Below are 16629 nucleotides of genomic sequence, written 5' to 3'. Positions count from 1 at the left end.
TTGGTTCAAGCAAAGATCAAAGGTGAAAGTGAACGTTGGTTGTCAGAAATACGTCAGAAAAAGAAGGCCCCATTTAGAAAATTTCGAACCACGTAAGATTATTATTATTATTATTTGTTTTGAACACATATACACATATACACAGGTATCAGGAAAGGGAAAGCGAGGAGCAGGCTGGCAACTGCCACCGGAAGGGGCACAACGCCTGCCTACTCCTCTGAAGGTAGGTGACATCAACACAGAAATGGAAGATAGGAAGGAGGGGAGGAAAAGGAAAGAGGAAAGGAGAGCAACAGGACAAGTCTAAAGACAAAAGTAGAACACTGCAACAGGTCAAATCTAAAGACTAAAGTAGAACTCTGCAGCCGGAGTTAAAGCGACGCCGCGTCGAACAGCCTCCACAATTATCAACCACATCCATGGCTAGTTCGCTATGCGGCTAATTGTGTTCTCCACGATAAGACGGCAAGTAAAGCTGCACGTAATCACCGTTTCACCAGTAGTCGGTTCACAATGTACACTATAAGGTGTTTGAACCCGCCACCTCCCATCTTCGATGGAAGAAGCGTTAGGGTACATTACTGATCACACACAGTAGAGTCGGTCACTGAAGGTCACGCTACTACAGAATGCTGAATGTTCATGCTACAAACGTGAACCTAAGTTAGTTAGTTCTATAAAGGTTAGTAGGGCGCGATGGGCCTGATCACGTTTAGATGCACAGCCACTGGGGTATAAACATTCCTCGAGTGTCGCACACCGCAGGCCAAGGAGATGATAGTTTCTCACTAGCGACATGCGCTGCGCACTGAAAGCGGGACACTCAAATATAAGGTGCTGAAGTGTCTCGTAGCAGCCACAAGACGTACACAATGGACTTTCCGCACGCCCTTGTCTGTACAAACGTTCGTGCACGTTCATGCAACCAACCCTCAGCTTGAGCAGTTGTGCTCTAGCGCGACGAGGCAAGCCTCGACCACGCACACGGGGCGGGAACGTTCCATTTGCGACGCGCTGATCTGGATGCTGCTTGAGTAGGTGGCGACGAATGAGCAGACGAGCGTCATCAAGCTTGCACAAAATTTCTGGGCAGTCACAGTTGTTATGAACGCAACTTGAAGCGAGCCGATCAGCCTCTTCATTGCCGGCGATTCCTACGTATGAAGGTATCCATTGAGCAACGAGAGATACCCCACGTGATGTAATTTTGCTCGCAGAGTCATTAATGCTGCGCACAAGTGGACAATCAAGCTCACTGCGTTGTAACCTGCTAAGGGCAGCACGGGAGTCCGTAAAGATGACAACCTTCGATGTAATTAACTCCTCTTGCACGTATTTCAGTGCAACATTAATCGCTGCTAGTTCCGCAGTTGTTGACGAAGTTGGATGAGGTATTTTAAAGATACGTCGTAGTTGAGTTGAAGGGCAGTAAAAAGCTGCAGAGGCGCTTTGACCGTCGTTGTGTACAGATGCATCTGTGAAAACTTGAAGATAATCTGGAAACTTTTCGAACAAGTGAGACTGAGCCAATTGGAATATTGCCGAAACAGCCATATCAGACTTTTTGTGCATGTCAGGGATTGTGAGGAAAATGGGGAATACGTGTTTCGTGCTACCTTTTGGAGGCGGAGACGTATCTGAAGCAGCATGTTCAGAAATCGTAGTGATATCCATAAATAATGCCGCCATTTTTCCCATGCGAGATAATGGGCGGTGAATCAGACGATCAAGGAGCGATTGACCATTCGATGTGCGGTGCAGACGCTCAATATGATATAGAGCTCTCTGATCTGCTTGCAGCCTCAGGGGCAACTGATGCGCTTCAGTAAGTAATGCAATAGATTGCGCCTCACGAGGTAATCCAAGCATTAGTCGAAGGGCAATGCGATGATCTCGCTCCAGTTGGGCCATCAAACTAGGTGGTATGTTCAAAATTGGTAATGCGTACAGCATGCCTGAGAGTGCAGATGACTGGTACACCTGAAGAGCCGTTGTTTGGTCGCAACCAGCACCTCGAGCAGTCAAGGCGGCCACATACTTAAGAAGGGAGTGTGATTTGCGTCGTACAGATTTAACGGCAGGACGCCAAGAGATGCGATCATCCACAATTAACCCCAAATAACGGTGTTGACGCACCCAGTTTATAGGCGTTTCGTCAAGATACAGTCGGCTCATTGTTCGACGAGCGCGTTGTTTAGGGTGATATGCCATTGCAGCCGACTTAGCAGGTGATATGAGCAGGCCAACTTCACCCAAGTACTCCGAAGTAGCGTTGAGAGCTCTTTGCAAGCTTGCACGAAGCCGCGGACCAAGGTGCGAAGGGCCGCTTATCCAAAGAGCAATGTCATCTGCGTAGACAGCTATGCTCACAGGGAAGTCAGTGTCTCGAGGCAAACGACTTGGAAGCGCGGCGAGTACCGCGTTAAACAAAAGCGGCGATAATACGCTGCCCTGTGGAACACCGCACTTCACATTTCGGTATTCACTAGTTACTCCTCCGACACACATTTTCATCCGGCGCTCCGATAGAAAATTATGCACAAACTGTAGCAGACGACCCGAAATTCCCGCGGTTGCAAGAGCGAAAATAATCGCCTTATGCGGAACTGAATCGAAAGCTCGCTGTATGTCTAGGAAGAGCATGTAGGCGGAATGCTTGTTTTCTTTAGCAAATTCCAGTGCTGAGACAAGGTCTGATATGCTGTCCAGAGCCGAACGGCGGCGACGAAAGCCACTCATGACATCAGGGAAAAAATTCAGCTCCTCTAGCCTGACATCTAAGCGAAACAAGACCATTCGCTCCATTAACTTGATGATGTTTGAAGTTAGGGATATTGGTCGGTAGGACTTGGGGTGCCTTGCCGGACGCCCGGGCTTTAAAATTGGTATTACCACGGACGATTTCCACTCAGCAGGGATTACACCGGTTCTCCATACTTCATTATACTCGTCCAACATACGGTCATGGAAACTCTTATCAACGTTCCGCAATGCTTGGTACGTCACACCATCTGCACCTGGAGCAGTGCGGCGTTTGGAGAGGCTCAGCGCGTGTCGCAGCTCCTCAAGACTGAAATCTGCCTCGTCCATCTGGCAAGCTGGACCGTAGGAAGCGGTTACGGTGCTGTGACTTGTCAAAGAAGGAAGCTCGCTAATTGTGGTGTCACTGGATGCAGAAGAGACGAAAATGTCTGCAAATGCCTCTGCTATTACTTTTGGTGACTGGCCAGTCGCTATGCTCAATGTAGCCGTAGGATTCTTGCAGATTTCAGGAGTGCGGAGAGCCTTCAGTATGCGCCATACATTTCCAAAACCACTTCCAGTATGCAACGAACTACACAAAGCTTCCCAGCTCTTGCGACGAAGCTGTTTTGTATGCCGCCGTATGGCTGCATCAAGGCGATTGTATATCGTCCAGTCGGTGCGTCGTTTAGAGCGCTGTGCCCGTCTATAAGCGCGCCGTCGACATGCGCGGAGCCGCAAAAGCTTTAGATCGGGATTTGGTTTGCCGATATTCCGTCTTCGTTGTACTGTAGCTTTTTGTAAGCACTCACTCATAAGTTTAAATAGGCTGTCTTGAGATGGTGCCTCTGAGATCAGCTGTCGGAACTTGTCCCAGTTAGTAACTGTATAAACGACATCCTGGCGACCCGCAGTATGTGTTGGTGTTAACCAAATGGGTAGGTGATCTGAGCCCCACGGGTCGGGTTCACATGACCAGGCTAAGCACACATCTCTCGTTGTTATCGCAAGGTCTATAGTGGAATGCTCCTTTCCTCTACCAATAAATGTAGGTGAACCGTCATTCAGTATTTGGAGATCGTTCTTGATAATGAACTCGTTAATCTCTGCTCCACGATTGTCTTGGGGACGGCTACACCATCGTGGATGGTGGGCATTAAAGTCTCCGCATAACACAAACGACGCACCACACCGAGACACTAAGCACTCAAGTAGCGAGGTATCGGAAGAACGTGTAGGCCTGTTGTATATGCTTGCCACCGTCGTATACACACCTCTGAGGCTCACAGTAACAGCTACACACTCAAACTCATCGTCACAGATGCCGTCTGTGTCAATAACCGCGAAGGCAAAGTCGGCGCGAACGTACACTGATGCTTTTGAAGCATTGCGCGTATGCGCCGCCTCCACACACTGGAAAGAGCCACAAGCTGGTTCCGCGCATCGAGTGTTACTGTGGACACCCACGAAGCCTGGCAATCGATATTCGTCTTTCCTTACGTTGGTTTCCTGAAGCGCTATAACGTCTGGTGGAGCCTTCATAGCGACTAGTCGAAGGGCTAAATCAGCGTGCCGCGGTCGCATCGACCTGACATTCCATTGCAGCACGAAGGGGCGAGGCTGCTGACAACTCTTAGAATTGTTTCCGGTGAAATGTCTAGCGAAGGCCATCGAGGACAGGAACGAGTGCCTCCAAAAGTTGCTCTGCTGCTGACGCTGCTGGTGTCTGGCGACCGGCGATTAGAGATCTGATGACGTTGACAAGCATCTTTAGAAGATTGACAAGTTGCACATCGTCGTTGGCTGATACCGGTTTAGGTACTGTGTTTGCAGTGCTTTCCACTGTGGTCGAAGACTTTGTAGATACTTGTTCCGGTGGTTTCGATGGAAGCGCTGGCCACGATGTGTCTGAGAGGCAGAAGGTCCGCCCCCCTACTTTCTGATGTGTTGTTTCTTTGTCACTCTTTGAACGCGCTACTTTTCCAGTCGCTGGGGCAGCACTACGGCGACGGGAGCTCTCATCTCCTGCTGCCTTCTTTATGGCTTTTTCTTTTAGTGCCTTTAGTTCATTCTTCAATGAGGGACATCCTTTGTCCGTTGCCAAATGTTCACCATTACAGTTAGGGCACCGATATGCCTGATTTTCACAGGAATCTACATGGTGATTCCCACCGCATTTGGCACAGACTAGATCTCTGGTGCAAAAGCCCTGAACATGACCAATCTTGAAACATTTATGGCATTGCAAAGGCCGTGGTACGAAAGGTCGAACAGGATAGCGCACAAGTCCAGCCTTTATATGACTAGGCAACTTTCCAGAGGCGAAAAGTATCTTAATGCACTTTGACGTGCCCAGCCTTCGAACGCTAATTATTTTGCATGGTGGCGTGCAAACGATCATGTTCTTAAAAACGTCGTCTTTGAGATCCAAGTCCACATCAGATACGACACCAGCCACTATATTTGTACCCTGTGGTATGTAGGGACGTGTGCGAACCCCACAGATTTCAGACAAACCAAGTAGAGTTTGCACCATCTTATCATCAGTCGTGTCAACGGCAATGACATTTTTCCAGGGGTTCACGCGAACCTCTTGGATTAGTCCAGGGGCAAGTTTGAAGAAAAAATCATTAAGTTTCTGTCGAGAGATAGCATTCAGGCTTACCAACGCGTCGATGGGAATGAAAGCTACTGTCGTAGTCTTGATGGTGCTGTATATGATAGTCCATTCACTTGAGGACGACGCCGGAGACGTCCGTCGTGGGCGACGGTGCTTGACAGGTATGAAAGCATCCGAATCTTCCGATCTTGAGTCAGAAAGCTCGGAATCAGTAGCGTCGGATCCTACTGCCGAACTGAGCCGCTTCCGAGCCGCGGGCGGTCTATGCTGACCGCCAGACGCGTCCAAGACCATATCTTCCATGGTAGGGTCCGCGGGGAGGATCTCCCAGCAGAGTAGAAGACTTCAGGGTTCAGCACAAACGTCGTCGCCTGTTACTGATGCACGAAAATAATGTAAACAGAGAAAAACTGCAGCACCAGAAGAAAACCAGCAACCGAGCACAGTAACTTCGTCGTCCTCCTCCGATTATTAGGCAGGAGGTCTGGAACAATACAGTAACATATACTTGACGAAGAGGGAAACAGGCTGGAAGGGGACGCTGCATTAAATTATATCCGAAAAGTAACAGTCGAATCTTTCCAAGGCAATGACGAGGTTGTAGTTGAGGAAAAAAGTGGCATGAAAGGGAGAACCAGAAGGAAAAGAAGCTGGTGCTGGCAAATTTCAAAGAAAGTCGAAGGCAAAATTCTAAGCGCACAGCCACAGGGCTAGACGAGGTTCCCATCAGGCTGATAAAATGAACTAGGAACGAAAAGTAAGGAAGCTCTGTTGAAAGCCGTAGAAAGAACAATAAAAGATAGCCGAATACCAGACACTTGACGACAAAGTAGAATGAATGTACTTATAAACGTAAAAGGGTAAAATATAAAACTCTCCCATATAGAGCTTTCACCATTACATACGTATTAGAGAGGTTAGCAATGTAGGCGATTAAATTTAAGCTGCTAGCATGGACAGAGAATAATGGCATAATGGGAGAACTGCAGAATGGCTTCGTAATCGGTAGGTGGTACTGACAACAAAATAAATTTGTGGTGAGTTACTAGGGAGGACAAAACGAAATCTGGAAAGAAAGAATTTATGATAGCTTAAAGGGATGTTCATTCCTTTTCGAAGCGAGATCATGATGAGTTAGAACAGGCACTTATATAGCGAGATACAGAGAAGAAGAAGCATGTCGAAGCACGCGTTATGGGAGTGCCCGTGCGCGCGTCTTTTTTTTTTTTTTTTTTTTTTTTTTTTTTTTTTTTCCGAGTTGTGTCGTCGTCTTGTGTTTCGAGGTCAGTGTGCGCGGCTGGCACTGTCTCCCGGTGCGCCACAGAAACGTGCAGGCACAAGGGAGAAGAAAAAGGACGACACGAAAGCTTTTTCGTTTACCGTGTGCCCATGTTTCTGGGCCCGATTTTAAATCACGAATTCGTGCCAGCGCACGAAGGCGCGAAATCAAGGTCGCGCTAGCGAGGCAATACGAGACAAAACGAATCGCCATCAGCACATACTTCTGCGCGGAGTGTCCCAAATTAAAGCGGCCACGATTTGAAGACAATGGAAAACTCGTAGAACCAACGGCTTTAAGTACGAATTACGCACCTAGTCGTCATTCGCGATGCTTTCAATGCAACTACTAGGGGGAAAAAGATGTTACAACATAATTACGCTGTCTTTAAGGCCAGAGAAGTTGTACCACCGATGATCGGAAAAAAAAGAAACGCACCTACCAAATGAACCATCGGTCACGTTTTTTTTTTTTTTTTTTTTTTTTTTTTTTTTGTTTTTGCAAGGCTGACTATACAGACTTAAAGCATCCTTACTGTTCTTTTACGATTCTTGTTAGTAGTTCTTTTTTTCTTTTACTTCCTACCACTCGATTCTTGGCCTTGGTGTGCTTGTGCTACTTACCTTGGGACGCCACGTAATATTTAGCTTGTCAACAACTTCCTCAATGACGTATCAACGATTTTATCACTTCATAAACTGATTATTTAACGCAAAACTATTTTTACACAATGAAAGAAATGGTCACTATACAAATTATGACAGCACACAATTGATTCCATGCATTTAGCGTCCTCCACTGTTTTTGTACCATGGCCTCTGCCGACTTCATGCCGCGTTCTCGGTGGTAGTAACGTCCTGTTGAGGAGCGGTGGCCAGCAAAGGTTTTCGTGCATGATTGAGGATCCAATATGCTACTGTAGAAGTTGCAGCGGTGGCGTAGAGGTAGAACACCCGCCTCGCGTGCAAGAGGTCCGTGGTTCGAATCCCGGTGCCGGCAATTTTCCACCGGATTAAAAAAAAAAAAATCCGCGTGTTGATAAAATTGCACAAACAGGCCTGGAGTGTGACCTGATCCCGGTGACCAGAACCGGTAACGCACTCCCTCACCAGAGCAGGATTGGCCACCCTGGTGCAGTACTTGGCCACAACCTCCTATATGAACACAACAATCAAACCCCGGCCCTCAGTCCCCAGCAGCTGCGAAGCTACTGACCACGGCGGCGGTCAGACCTGCGACGCTGCAGAGGGTGCTAAGAATCACTGGCTCCGGACAGGCCGCCATTGGAATATGAACCTGGCAACGTTTAACGCTAGAACGTTATCTAGTGAGGCGAGTCTAGCAGTGCTATTGGAGGAATTAGAGGGCAGTAAATGGGATATAATAGGGCTCAGTGAAGTTAGGAGGCCAAAAGAAGCATATACAGTGCTAAAAAGCGGGCACGTCCTGTGCTACCGCGGCCTAGAGGAAAGAAGAGAACTAGGAGTCGGATTCCTGATTAATAAGAATATAGCTGGTAACATACAGGAATTCTATAGCATTAACGAGAGGGTGGCAGGTCTTGTTGTTAAACTTAATAAGAGGTACAAGATGAAGATTGTACAGGTCTACGCCCCTACATCCAGTCATGATGACCAGGAAGTCGAATGTATGCGTTAAGAGACAAAGCCGGCAATATCATTACTAATATGGATGAGATAGTTCAAGTGGCTGAGGAGTTCTATAGAGATTTATACAGTACCAGTGGCACCCACGACGATAATGGAAGAGAAAATAGTCCAGAGGAATTCGAAGTCCCAAAGGTAACGCCGGAAGAAGTAAAGAAAGCCTTGGGAGAAATGCAAAGGGGGAAGGCAGCTGGGGAGGATCAGGTAACAGCAGATTTGTTGAAGGATGGTGGGCAGATTGTTCTAGAGAAACTGGCCACCCTGTATACGCAATGCCTCATGACGTCGAGCGTACCGGAATCTTGGAAGAACGCTAACATAATCCTAATCCATAAGAAAGGGGACGCCAAAGACTTGAAAAATTATAGACCGATCAGCTTACTGTCCGTTGCCTACAAAATATTTACTAAGGTAATCGCAAATAGAATCAGGAACACCTTAGACTTCTGTCAAGCAAAGGACCAGGCAGGATTCCGTAAAGGCTACTCAACAATAGATCATATTCACACTATCAATCAGGTGATAGAGAAATGTGCGGAATATAACCAACCCTTATATATAGCTTTCATTGATTATGAGAAAGCGTTTGATTCTGTCGAAACCTCAGCAGTCATGGAGGCATTAAGGAATCAGGGTGTAGACGAGCCGTATGTAAAAATACTGAAAAATATCTATAGCGGCTCCACAGCCACCGTAGTCCTCCATAAAGAAAGCAACAAAATCCCAATAAAGAAAGGCGTCAGGCAGGGAGATACGATCTCTCCAATGCTATTCACAGCGTGTTTACAGGAGGTATTCAGAGACCTGGATTGGGAAGAATTGGGGATAAAAATTAATGGAGAATACCTTAGTAACTTGCGATTCGCTGATGATATTGCCTTGCTTAGTAACTCAGGGGACCAATTGCAATGCATGCTCACTGACCTGGAGAGGCAAAGCAGAAGAGTGGGTCTAAAAATTAATCTGCAGAAAACTAAAGTAATGTTTAACAGTCTCGGAAGAGAACAGCAATTTACAATAGGCAGCGAGGCACTGGAAGTCGTAAGGGAATACATCTACTTAGGGCAGGTAGTGACGGCGGATCCGGATCATGAGACGGAAATAATCAGAAGAATAAGAATGGGCTGGGGTGCGTTTGGCAGGCATTCTCAGATCATGAACAGCAGGTTGCCATTATCCCTCAAGAGAAAAGTGTATAATAGCTGTGTCTTACCAGTACTCACCTACGGGGCAGAAACCTGGAGGCTTACGAAAAGGGTTCTACTCAAATTGAGGACGGCGCAACGAGCTATGGAAAGAAGAATGATAGGTGTAACGTTAAGGGATAAGAAAAGAGCAGATTGGGTGAGGGAACAAACGCGAGTTAATGACATCTTAGTTGAAATCAAGAAAAAGAAATGGGCATGGGCAGGACATGTAATGAGGAGGGAAGATAACCGATGGTCAATAAGGGTTACGGACTGGATCCCAAGGGAAGGGAAGCGTAGCAGGGGGCGGCAGAAAGTTAGGTGGGCGGATGAGATTAAGAAGTTTGCAGGGACGGCATGGCCGCAATTAGTACATGACCGGGGTTGTTGGAGAAGTATGGGAGAGGCCTTTGCCCTGCAGTGGGCATAACCAGGCTGATGATGATGATGATGATGATGTGGTGGTAAAGCTACACTCTTAAAATTTTCACACCCTTATGGGTGTAATGCGGGTGTATCTATCTTTTCACCCTTGTAAACACCCTTGAAACACCCTTTTTTAACGTAAAAGGGTGTTCAACAAGAAAACACCCGTGAAACACCCCAGTCTTTCTAATTTACACCCTAATTATAAGGGAGTAAGGGAACAAGCTTACAGTATATGATAAATGAACATTGCCAGTTAACGCGTTGATATTGGCTATACATGAAACGTGCGCTACCTGCGCTTGAATCAGGTAGCTGGAATGATTAGATCGGGGCATCTAGGCAGCAGCGTACAGACTCCGAACAGCGGTCAAAAATGAAGTTTCCCACGAACGTTGATATCGAACTTTGCATAGCCAGATATCTGCAAAAGGCTTCACATGATGAATGGCAAAATATTTACAATGATATCACTGAATACTTAAAGGTGTGCAACCAGTTAGACTGGGAATGGTTAGGAGTGAGGGCTAACGGTAAATAGCTCACCAACCTACGGTTTGTACATGACATTGGCATACTCAGCAACGCTGCAGACTATTTGCAACAAGCGCTTGAGGACCTTGGCGAAAAAAGTGTAAGAGTCTGATTGAAAGTTAGTATGCAGAAGAGAAAAGTAATGTTCCGCAGCCTGGCGAGAGAACGAATGTCATGGTCGGCAGTCAGCCTCTAGAACCTGCGCAGAAATACGTTTATTGAGGTTAATTACTCGCAGGGGCCTCTGATCAAGGAAATTAACAAAAATAACAATTAGGTGGAGAGCTTACGGCAGGCATTACTAAATCATGACAAGGGAGCTTACTGCTAATCATTGCTTTCTACCGTTACTAACGTATGGAGCCGAAACTTGGAAATTACCAAAGAAGCTTGGGAATTCGTTGAGGACCGCGCAACGAGCGATGGAATGAAAAATATTAGGCATGACGATAATAGACTGGAAGACAGCGATGTGGATTAGAGAGCGAACGGGGATAGCTGATATTCTGGTTGACATAAAGATGAAGAAGTCGTGCTGGGCAGACATTGCAATGCGTAAGAGAGAGAACTGCTGGTCTATTGGAGTTGCAGAATGGGTGCTAAGGGAAGGGAAGCACAGTCGAGGACGGCAGAGAATAATGTGGACATTATAGAATTAGGAAACTTGAAGACATGTGGAACCAGTCAGCACAAGACAGGGGTATTGGTGATCGCTGGAGAAACTTTCGTCCTGCGATGGACATCAAAATAAGCTGATGATGATGTGACGACCTCCATGCCAGCTTCGCGGCTTGTCATTCATGTTATGTCATGCATGCGTTTCATGCACGTTCTGATAGCTCAATTTGCGCCGATTGCGGGGGGGGGGGGGGGGGGGGGGGCGAGTAGCGGCGTAGACAAGTGGGGCACGCCGGGCACTTGTCACGCTCACTAACAGTGAATTTTTTGCTGCAATGGGAATGGCCCCGCTTCTTCCCCCTCCACGGTCAATTGGGAGCCCCCCCCCCCCCCCCCCCCCCCATCACACGAAAAATTGTCTGGCTACGCCACTGTGGGGAGGGGGTGTGTAAGATTGCTCTAGACCCCTCCCCCTAACTTGTCAACGGAAACGGGGGAGGGGAGGGCAGCTGCCGCCGGGCCGCATACCTTAGGCAGCCATATACCGGCTGCATTTCCTTTTGGACGTGAATGCTGCTCTATGTCATTACACAGTAGGATTCATGGCGGTTCGAGGCCATGCGACAATAAAAAAAAAACACATACAGCCATCAGCAAGTCTTAGCTTGAGCAGATCTTTGGGAGCTGGGCAAGACTCTCATAAAAAGAAAAGCTTGGCACCCGTCTTACATGCATTGTCAACTCTGGATCACCGCTGACTGCACATTTCCGATAAAAAAATCACACAGGAACTCCTCTGGGATTTGTCTGAGTATGCGTAAGCATTGTGACTCTTCCTCATCTACACGCAGTCCATGTCGTTATCAATGTTATGAGACTTGATCCGACGAGTATAAGCGACAGCGCTGCGGCGACACGAACTGCTGTGGTCGGCAGCGCCAAGTGAATGGCGCAAGCAAAGTACTGCAGGTGGCGGGGCCAGGTGCGCTGGTGACGTTCCGTTCGTTTTGAGGCGTTATCGCTCTTTAGCACTTCTCATCCGCGTCGAACCATTATCAACCGTTCTCCGGCGGCGGCGGCTGCTTGTGGCAGGGCCGCGCGAACCGTATCTCGAAAGCGAACTGCAATGTGGACAGAGTGCGCCCACTGCTGAAAACTTCACGCGCTGTGTTCTCACCGCTTACTTCGCTTTGAAAACAGACGCGCGTACACCTATCTTGAAAGTGATCTGCGAAACGCGCATAGTGCGGCATGAGCTGAGAGCTTCGTGAGCGCTGTGTTCTCGCCGCTTCGGTCGCGTTGAAGCGAGAGCTAGCACGAAGGTGAATTCACTCGCTGCTGCGGGTTCTATTTTGAAAGGTATCGTGCGGTACGGACTGACGGACGGATGGTTTTTATTTGTGGGTGAGTATAGAAATGCTTACGTTATAAAAAAAATCGCAGGGTTCGCGGATGTCGCGATAACAACCGACTCCATCTTGATCGCCCCCTCCCCACCCCGGGAAAAGGGACACTACGCCTCTATCTCAGTTGAAGAAACGATGATGAAACGTTAACAACGACAAGAACGGCATTTTCTAACGCGTTGTCTTATGGCCTCCGAGATTTGCGCGCGAAGCTGGCGCGCGCGAACCTGGGGGCCATAATTGGCTGCTTAATAGCATAAAAAGACAAAAAGATAATACCAAACGACACAGTAAAACATGCAAACAAAGAACTCATCTTAGCTATACTGTTTGGGGAAAAGAAATAAAAGATTAGACAGCCGCAACACACGCCACTAAAGCCGCCACCGCCGGCGTAACGCAGAACCAACAGTTGAGAACATTCATTTGCGCTTCATTGCTTCGTGCTTCATCTCCGCAACGAAAGCCGCCATCCATTCGCGCCTGCAGTTTTGTCATAGTTTTGTTTTCTGCAAGTCCGTGCACGCAGCTCATCGGTAGATGCACGGGTGCACGGCGTCGCATTGCGACCTGCGGCATTTTCTCGTGTTCGCGCAATCGGTCTGCGACATGTCGCATGTAAAATATTTGATAGAAGTGCTTCACGTCCAAGTCAAGCCGCCGTACGGGTGTATGGCTGTGTGCCCTGTTCTCGGAAGCGTCGACGAGCTTCCGGCATGCGGACTTCAGGTACGTGCAAATGCGTTTCACCCTCCTATTGAGCTCCGGAGCAAAGCGTGCAATATTTCATGTAGAAGATGCAGTGCCCCTCATCATGGTGTCGATTTCGAGCGGCAAACGAGAACTGCGGCACCTAGCGCACACCGCGGCTGCTAAGTCAGCGTGGAAATTGTTTTACGTTACCGTAATATGTTGCTGTCAGTCTAATCTGCGGCTTGTGGACAGCTAGCCCATTGACTTTTGCTTGTGGCAGCGATAGGTTTGTAAATGGAAGCGGTAATAATTTTCGAGAGCAGACAGTTGTTTCGCTCGATGTTTGGTCGTGTTCATGGCGTTATGAAGGCTAGAAAACTGGCTTGATCGTGCTTAGTTCTAACTCCAAGAGGCGTAACGTTGGCGCTGTATGTGTTTGTTTTCCGTGCCGCGAGTACCACTTTCATGCTTTTGTTGCATGAGAGTGGTAGCTGCTACATGCCGCCTGGGCAGAATACAATAAAAGCAATTTCCTCACTTTCATACGTATCCAATGTGACGTAACAAAATTTCCAGCGTTTTATTCGGAGCGTAAATATCCAGTATAGTTTAGTAGGAAACTCAAATTCTATCTTAGCTTAGTAGGCGTGAAACAAGTTAAACTCGCATTCCTTTTTGAATTTTTCGCCCAAACCGCACCGCCCGCAGATGCGTCATCGGGTATTTGACAGTAGCTTCGCTACGTGAGTTGTTTTATGCGCAAATATTGCCCGGTTAAGTATCCTGTTAATTTGTGCCGACGCTCGTTCATCTTAAGTTTAAGCGATTACTATCCCGAGTACCGGACGATGCCAAACTTGTCGTGAGGTGTAGCAAACGCGGGAAATTCAAAGTGGCGTGGCTGCAAGTTCCTGTTTTTACGTTTCTTGCATTCAAAGCCAACAGACACAGTATCACTGATTTATTTCCATTTCTGCTGTACTTGATCAATCCAATCTGACAACTGTATTTGCTCTTTAATGTTCTCCATTTACTGCCAGAAAATGCTTGAATTTTTTTCAGTATCCAAGTGACGAAATATTTCACTGACGGCCGTGTGTGAAACACGCAAGATGACAAAACTGATAGCAAAATGATGAGATGTTTCTTTTATAGAGTTTGGACTCTACTTTTGGTGAGGATGTCGATCGACCTTGGGCCTGGTGACAGCACACCCGACATGGCCAAAGTGCAGCCTATCAGTTGAGTGCCCCCGAATGGACCATCAACATCGGAAAATGAAGCAGAGCCAGGTAGGGGCAATTTTTTACTTTGGAACAGAATACTGACAGCTGCCTCTTTATTTAAGAACTAAATAACGTATTTACAAACCAATCCTTTCTCTTTGTGCAGCCTACACAGAATTGTTTTTTGCTTGTTATACAGATCTTCAGAAAGCAGTTCTTCTGAACCCTTTTTGCATGCACAAATAAATAAAGAGGAGTGCACTTTCTGAAGAAATTGATGCACTGAAATGTGCGTTCGACACACACAGAGATGCAAAATAACCAACAACTTTAAAGCGGTAAAAAAAACAGGTTTGAAAAATGTTTTAACATCATAACTCGCCTTGGCATACGGACCTAAATATAACAACAGAGGTGCATGCAGAGAAGTGTTTGTAATTGTTTGCAAGATATAGACATTGTCTAAGAAATTGTTTTTATTTACTCGGAGTTTGTTGGTGTCATGGCAGTGCAGTAAAAGCTCAAGATGATGTCCTGCTCCTAATAAAGCACCTTTAGATTTTAAAGTTAAATTAAGGGCTTTTACATTTCAAAGTCAAAACCTGAAGTTTTGGGAACCTGGCCTTTAATGTACACCTGAATCTAAGTGCCCATAAGCGTTATTGCATTTTAGCCCCATTGGAGGGTAGCTACCATGGCCTAGATTCAAGCTGTGACCAGCATGACTGAGCAGCATGGCATCATAGTAACTGGACTATAACACCAGGTCAGGATGGGAAATACTATTTAGAACTACCAACTTCTTGGCTCACAAGCACTTTGCACTAAGTTAAAAGGAGTATGGAGTACTGACAGCGACCGCTTATGTGCCAATTTCTTTTTATACTGTAGACTCCATTATTAGAGTGCGAAGCTTCAATTAGTCAAAACCAGCCTAAATTACAGAACCAGCTCAAAACACGCATCATGTATAGCTGAATTTGGACATGGAAATGGAGTCAATTGTCGCCAAAAATGGAGGTGGCAGTCACACTATTTCATGCATTTTGCCTAAAACATAGTCAATAATAATTAATCAATTTCTAAAATATTCCTTTCAAAAAGTTTTTTTCAAGCATGAAAGGAGGAGCCAAATGGTGTTCAGGTGCACGAGTGGTTAGTTGCACGGCACTTCTTGCATGCATTCACAGGCTTCTTTCAAGCTTGAAAAATTGTATTGCACCTATTGAGCAGTAGAAAGCTGGATTGGGAATTTTTCAGGATGCTCTGCAATTTTCGCACTGACACTTTTGCTTTGAATATAATATTTGAGCAGTTAATCGTTAATATCTATCACCTAATTAGGAAAAACGCGAAAATTGGTTTCACTTGCTCAAAACGATGGCAAACGACATTACCTTGGTTCTGTCCAGCTACGTGGCACTTGTACATATTCAAAGCTTGCACAAGTCACACAGACCACCTGATACTTACAAGGCATATATAGAAGCGGCTAAGTTGTGTGAGCCAGCCATGTGTAGCGAATCATGAGAAAGAGCCATGTTTCTTTGACTTAAGGGCTTGTTAAGATTTACATGCTAGACACCTTGTATCACTGTGTTCTAGGCCTGTTCGTAGTTCAGCTGCTACATAAACAATATTTCTCCACGTGTAAGCTCATATGCATCTTTCAAGTATATTGCCTAGTGTGTCCAAAATAAACCATCCTCGCGCTTACTTCATTATGTCTTGATCTGTTGCTGCGCTAAATTTTTAACATGCAACTGCACAAATTTTCATCTAGTTTTCATATTTCCTCGTTGTTTGATGGCTTTATTTCTGAACAAGTTGCTTTCTTTAAACCGTGTTGCACACAGCAGTACACGTGATTCTGTCTAAAGTGGAATTTTTTTTCAGATTGACATTAATACAACTTGCCTGGGCAATGTAAGGCATTCTACATAACACGGCCCTGCAATAATGTTTTATATTGCATTACAGCATCATGCAAAAGCTGTTTACTTACCAGATGAGAATATGTATAAGTGTTGGAAGTAACAACTGGAAGAAGCCAGCAGATAATGAGGCTAAGGAAAGCATACAGGAACATGTTTTAAGTTTTTTATATGAAGTATGCAAATGATAAATTCAAGGGAAATGAAAGTGGATGAAAAGACATCCACCTGTGGGTGGGGAACGGACCCATAACGTTCACATTACGCATGTGATATACTAACCACTGTGGTACTACG

The sequence above is a fragment of the Dermacentor andersoni genome, chromosome 6 (assembly GCF_023375885.2).
Source record: "Dermacentor andersoni chromosome 6, qqDerAnde1_hic_scaffold, whole genome shotgun sequence".
NCBI classification, from domain to species: domain Eukaryota; kingdom Metazoa; phylum Arthropoda; class Arachnida; order Ixodida; family Ixodidae; genus Dermacentor; species Dermacentor andersoni.
Note: the sequence above shows the minus strand (reverse complement) of the source record.